The sequence below is a fragment of the Felis catus genome, chromosome E1 (genome assembly GCF_018350175.1).
Source record: "Felis catus isolate Fca126 chromosome E1, F.catus_Fca126_mat1.0, whole genome shotgun sequence".
In the NCBI taxonomy this organism is placed as follows: domain Eukaryota; kingdom Metazoa; phylum Chordata; class Mammalia; order Carnivora; family Felidae; genus Felis; species Felis catus.
Genome location: NC_058381.1, coordinates 43,161,312 through 43,167,967, shown reverse-complemented (window position 1 = coordinate 43,167,967; position 6,656 = coordinate 43,161,312).

The following is a 6,656-nucleotide window of genomic DNA, read 5'->3' as shown; positions in this document are numbered from 1 at the left end:
TACACGAGGCCTGGATTTTCTCTAGGCCAGGCCAGAGGCCATAAGTGTCCCTTCCCCTTATAGCTTCCTCTTCCTTCTACCTTCCCTTTCACATGCAGAACCACTGACAAATTTCAGCAGGAGCTGGGAAATTTACCTAATTTTAAGGAAGGCCCTGGGATGAGACAGCCCCTTCCCCCAGACTGACCTGATTTAAGTGCTTCTTCTGCCAAGGTCACCAGCACGTCTGGTGGGTGAGAGATGTGGTTACTTATTTCATGTCCCAGCCAGGGACGCACAGGTAAGACAAAGCAGGATTTTCCTGGAACCTGCTACCAAGGTGATCCATTCTGTGCCCACTACCCTTATCCTCAGCTGACCTGGGGTTCTTGCCCTTGACGTTAGCTAGGACATCTTTTTTTATTTCTTTTTAAAGAATTTAGTCCCTGATCCCCTCAATGCTTGTCCCTTTCCTTTTAACAACAAACCTTTAATTTACACTAGCTGCGTGCCCAGCACTGTGCTCACTCCTGTTGATTCAGTGGCAGATGAAAAGAGTCCCCATTATTAGACTGCTCACAGCCTAGCAAGGGACAGACTCCAAACACATCTGGGAGAGTAACTACCATCAGGCAGACTGGTAGCAGGTGTTCATGCTTCCCCTTGCCCAGAACTACTTCTTCCGGTAGGTAAGGGAAGGATGGGAGTTGTGCGCTGCAACTGAAAATCCGAGCAGGGTGGGGAGCCTCCAATGAAGTAGTTGCCAGCCTAAGCCCTCCATTCCTGGGGATGCTCTGGCCATTGCCAACCACTGCCACCCAAGGCCTGGTGGAAACAAGGCTAAGCTACATAGAACCTCTTACGTGGAAAATTATGAACTCAGCAAGCCTACATTCTGTCTCGCGCGTGCTGATCAGAAATGTGAGGCACAAAAAAAGGGAGAGCATTGAATCAATGATTACCTAATAAATTTGGTTGGCTTGGCAGGAAGTATCTTTCCAATCGTGGTCCACAGAGGAGGAAATCCTAGAAGGGAGGCTTGGTGAAGTTTGGAACCAATGCTTTGGTGGATCTGTGCTTCCACCTGCTGGACGTAGGCGGTATGACAGCCAAGACAGGGCGAGGCCTCCAGAAGTGATGGAGATGGAGTCACAGCGTGGGTGACATTTCTAGACTGTTGTGGCCTTGTCACCTCCGATGGAGAAATTGTGCTGTCACTGGGGACACTCAGAGCTTAGATGACTGAGCAGGTCTCCCCAGGAATCTTCCTCCCTCTGCCTGATGACCATTACTCATCGAGCGCCTCTTCAAATTAAAAAAAAATTTTTTTTTAGGAATGCCTGGGTGGCTCAGTGGGTTGAGAGACCGGCTTTGGCTCAGGTCATGATCTCACGGTTTGTGAGTTCGAGCCCCGCATCGGGCTCTGTGCTGACAGCTCAGAGCCAGGAACCCGCTTCTGATTCTGTGTCTCCCTCTGTCTCTGCTCCTCCCCCACTCATGCTCTATCTCTCTCTGTCTCAGAAATAAACATTTTTAAAAAATTGTCTTTAATTTTTTTTTAATTTTTTTTTTCAACGTTTATTTATTTTTCGAACAGAGAGAGACAGAGCATGAACGGGGGAGGGGCAGAGAGAGAGGGAGACACAGAATCGGAAACAGGCTCCAGGCTCCGAGCCATCAGCCCAGAGCCTGACGCGGGGCTCGAACTCACGGACCGCGAGATCGTGACCTGGCTGAAGTCGGACGCTTAACCGACTGCGCCACCCAGGCGCCCCTGTCTTTAATTTTTTTAAGATAATACATACATGTGCTCAGTTTACAAGAAAAGCAGTTTTAATGCATCTTTCCAGAAAAGTTTAGGGCATATACAAGCCGAGTGTGTGTGTGTGTGTGTGTGTGTGTGTGTGTGTGTGTGTGTTTGGTACACAGTCTACAATTTGGCACCTTGATATTTTCACTTAATCGACACAGTCAATTTTCACAAAATCGACACAGTCCTCCATCATATGGGTGTGTCACAATCTATTTCACTAGTCCCCTCCTAGTGGGTATTTTGGTTATGTCAGTCTTTTGTTGCTACAAACAATGGTGCTTGCAGGAAATATCTCAGTACATATATTTGTCTGCACTTGTGTGTGTAGCCGTAAGACAAGTTTATCAATATGACAATGCTGAGTCAAAGGTTCTGCACTTTTTAAAAGTTTATCTATTTATTTTGAAAGAGAAAGAGAGAGAATGTGTGCCCGGATGCAGGGCTCGATCCCACGAACCATGAGATCGTGACCTGAGCTGAATCAAGAGTCAGATGCTCAACTGACTGAGCCACCCAGGCACCCCAAAGGTTATGCACTTTTAAATTTGGGGTTGATTTTTGGGAATTTGGATAGATTTGGAATTGCCTTCCAAAAAGTTTGCACCAATTTGCAACCCCCAACAATGGAGGACAGTGCCCGTTTTCCCACATCCTCACTCTATTATATTATAGGTATTATAAGGCCTTTTGATGTTTGGTGAGGCCTATTTGAAAGTCTTTGTCATAGGCCGGTAATGATCTGTCTTTTTCTCCAAGGCAGAGGCTGTATCTTTTCTATCCCTATACCTCCAGTGTAGGATCTAAACCATGAATGAAAGTAAACAGGATTGCATTTTGGTGGGGATGAAGGGAAGGGGTAGAAAGTTAGAGCTAAGCAGGAAGTCTGTTTTTTTTAATGTTTATTTATTAATTTTGAGAGGGGAGGGAGGGGCAGAGAGAGAGAGAGAGAGAGAGAGAGAGAGAGAGAGAGAATCCCAAGCAGACTCCACGCTGTCTGTGCAGATGTGGGACTGGATCCCACGAGCCATGAGATCATGACCTGAGCTGAAATCAAGAGTTGGACACTCAAATGACTGAGCCACCCAGGCAGCCCTAGGAAGCCTGTCCTTAAGGGTCACTCTCATTTCCAGGCCTCAGTCAAGCCTCTGCCCCAAACCCAACAGCCCTCCTCTGGCAGGAGCCTCCCAGATTTTGAGATCTGAGATGGAAGGCCCAAATTCCTGAAACAGCTCTCACTTAGCTCTCCTGCATCCCAGGGATGGGCATCATCATCTCTGAGACCCCTAAAGACTAGAAATAAGGGGTGCCTAGATGGCTCAGTTGATTAAGCATCTGATTCTTGATTTCGACTCAGGTCATGAACTCACAATTTGTGAGTTCAAGCCCCACATAGGGCTCTGTGCTGACAGCACGGAGCCTGCTTGGGATTCTGTCTTTCCTCTCTCTCTCTGCCCTTTGCCCCACTCTCAAAAATAAATAAATAAACTTAAAAAAAAAAGCTGGAAATAAGTCAGGTGTTCAGCTATAGGGGTCAGTGAAACCAGCAATCCAAGAGACCTTTCTGCAATGATGAAAATGTTTCCTTCTATCGGTGCTGTCCAGTATGACAGCCACTGGCCATATGTAGCTATACTGAGCTCTTGAAATGTGGCTAGTGCAACTGAGGGAATGAATTTCAAATTTGACTTAATTGTAATTAAGTTCAGTGTAAATAGCCACATGTAGCTACTATACTGGACAGTGAAGGGTTAAATAAACATAGTATATCTCCACAATGGGAAAATATGCAGCTGTAGAAGAAGGAAAGGGAGAAGGAGAAGGAGAAGGAGGAGGAGGAGGAGGAGAAGAAGGAGGCGGCTGTCAGATATTGATATGGAAAGATCTCCAGGATGTTTTGAAGCAAAAAGACAGTGCAAAACAGCATATATGCCATGCTGTCTTTTGTGTAAGAAAGGGAGGTGGAGATAAGAATAAATGTTTGTATTTGCTTGAATTTGCATGAGCAGGTAACAAAAGTAGTAACCTATAAGGTGCTGGGAAACAGGGTGGACCAGGCAGAGGTGGGAGCAAGACTTCCCAATACATTTTTCTAAACTGTTTTGGTTTTTGAACCATATGCATTTATTCTCTATTCAAAAGTTTAAGTAGGGGCACCTGGGTGGCTTAGTCACTTAAGCGTCCGACTCTTGGTTTTGGCTCGGGTCATGATCTCACGGTTTAGGAGTTCGAGCCCCACAACCGGGCTCTGTGCTGATGGTACAGAGCCTGTCTGGGATTCTCTCTCTCTCTCTTTTCTCTGTCTAATCCCTCCCTTGCTTGTGTGCTCGCTCTCTCTCTCTCTCTCTCTCTCAAAATAAATAAATAAACTTTAAAAATTTCCCTAAAAAAGTTAAGGTAAAATAAAATCAAGTTGCTTATTGGCAACTTGTGTTAGATGACACTGTCCTGTCTATGTGACCTCCCAGAGGACAGCCCAGGGGAAAGGGATGGGCAACACTTCATGAGCCATGCCCTAGGTGACACAAGTGCCCAAACCTGGTAAAGCATCAGAATCGGAATCTCAGCAGATGTGCCTTTTATGGTCCACGCAGACACTGAACTATCCTTGTCAACACCTCCCAGTGAAGAGAGGATAAGTCCTTAGTACCAGGCGCATGTCCCTTCCCTGGAGAGAGCAATGCCTAAAGACTGGAAATAAGCCAGGTAGGGGCTGTCCATATGTCATTCAAAGCTGAACAGCAGCCCTGCAAGGCAGGCCTACTGCTCTGCTCTCTGAGCTCAGTGTCCTCTTAAAGGACTGATTTATCCAAGGTCACACAGCTGGCAAATCTGAACCACAGGGCCAGTCATACAACCCCTGAGCCTCAGCTTTCTCATTATGAAAAAATGACAATAGGACCTCATAGAATTGTTTTAAATATTAAATAAAATTTCAACTTAAGAGCCAACAGAGACTTTTATTTCCAACAATATGGTGGACTATATGTCCAGAGAAACCCTTCTAGTACAAAGCAACTAGAAATGCTAGATAAAAGATTAAAAGCTGTGTGTGTGAGTGTGTGCATGTATGATATTTTCAATGCAAGGCCAAGCTTGCAAGAAAAGAAAATCCTCAAAGGCACAAATCCAAAATGGAAGACAAAACCTGGGGCCTCATAAGGTAGGAGGTTGGAGCAGACATAATCCACTCCTCTCAAAAGTCAAGGGTGCCCAGAAGGTAAAATCTTTGGGTAAATGTGAGAAGCAAAACAAAACAAAACAAAACAAAAACAAAAACAAAAAAACAAAAAACCCTACCCTGCTGAGAGAGATAGTAGGATTCTTGCCTGCCTTAATTTATCAAGAATATATAACCATTCTACAGTTATATGCACCTAATAACATATCTTCAAAATCATAAAGCAGAAATAGTGGGAAAAATAGACAAGTCCACCAATATAAAGGAAGATTTAAATGACCTCCCTCTGGAATTAGTAGTTTAAGCAGACAAAAAAGATCAGTAAGTACATAGCAGATTTGAACTGACAGGCTTACTTTAAGTGAATACTTTGAATTCTCCAGTCAACAATTATTGGCAAACACACTTTTGCTTTCAGCCACACATTTACAAAAGTGACCACATAATAGATCACAAGGCAAGTTCTGACCAATTCCAAACAATCATACAGACCTCACTATCTGACAGCAATTAAATTAGAAATCAATAATCAAGAGACAGCATAAAAGACAAACCCATGTATTTGCAAATGTCAAAATGCACTTCTAAATAATTCATGGATTGAAGAACTCCTATCAGAAATCGGAAAATATTTGGAATAGAAGATCAGAAATATTACGTATAAAGCCCTTAACACATAGGGCCCTAAAAATGGCAGTGAGGATGATGATGTTAAAGATGCAACAACAGTTTACAGAGTGAGAGGTGTCTGTAAGACAAACTTGGCTTTGTCTGTAAGACAAACTTGGCAGTGGTTAATTCTGAGTTCAAAGGAGGGGTAAAGACTGAAGGACTGCGTTTGGAGGTAACCACTGAGTCTGGGAAGAAGGGTCCCAGAGGATGAGTTACAAACAACCTGTGAGTGGGATTATTCTGGTCCCATTTTCCTAATGAGGCTGCCAGCGGTGAGGCAACTCAAGTCATCCGGTTAGAAAGTGGCACAGCCAGGATTCAAATCCAAGTTGGCTGTCTTACTTTCATGCTGCCCCTGAGGGAGGGAGGTGGGGACAAGCTTTTTGGTTAACACCAGTCTGCCAAGAAGGTATTTGGTCCCCTCTCGAGCTTTGGGGTGTCTGGTGGAGTGAGCTGAGAGGCCACAAACCACAACTGTCGCCTTCATTGGTTGGTTGGTCGATCTGTCTCTCTGTCTCAGCCAGCTCTGCTTGCTCACCCAAAAGTGAAAATGTGCACTTTCATGTTTGAAGCCCACACAAACTAGGGCAGATGAGGCCCCATCCAACCAGCGGCCAAAGGGAATGGGGCGCACAGGTGCCCAGAGACGCTGAGCTGAGAGACAGGGTGGGCTGAGGGAGCCACTTGCAGCACCCAGGCCCATCAGGGCTAGGGGGCATCTACAATGGGGAACAGAGCCTGTACCTGGCACACAGTAAGTGTTGAATGAATACTGACTAAAGGAGCACTTATGGAAGACCTGCTGAATACCAATCATCGTACCTGGTATCCTTTACTTTGATCCCCATGGTATCACACTGCGGTTGGTGTTACTAGCCCCACTTAAAAATATATATATATTTATTCATTTTTGAGAGTGAGAGCATGAGCCAGAGAGGCGGGGGGACAGAGGATCTGAAGCGGGCTCTGTGCTGACAGCAGCGAGCCCAATGCGGGGCTCGAACAGATGAACCA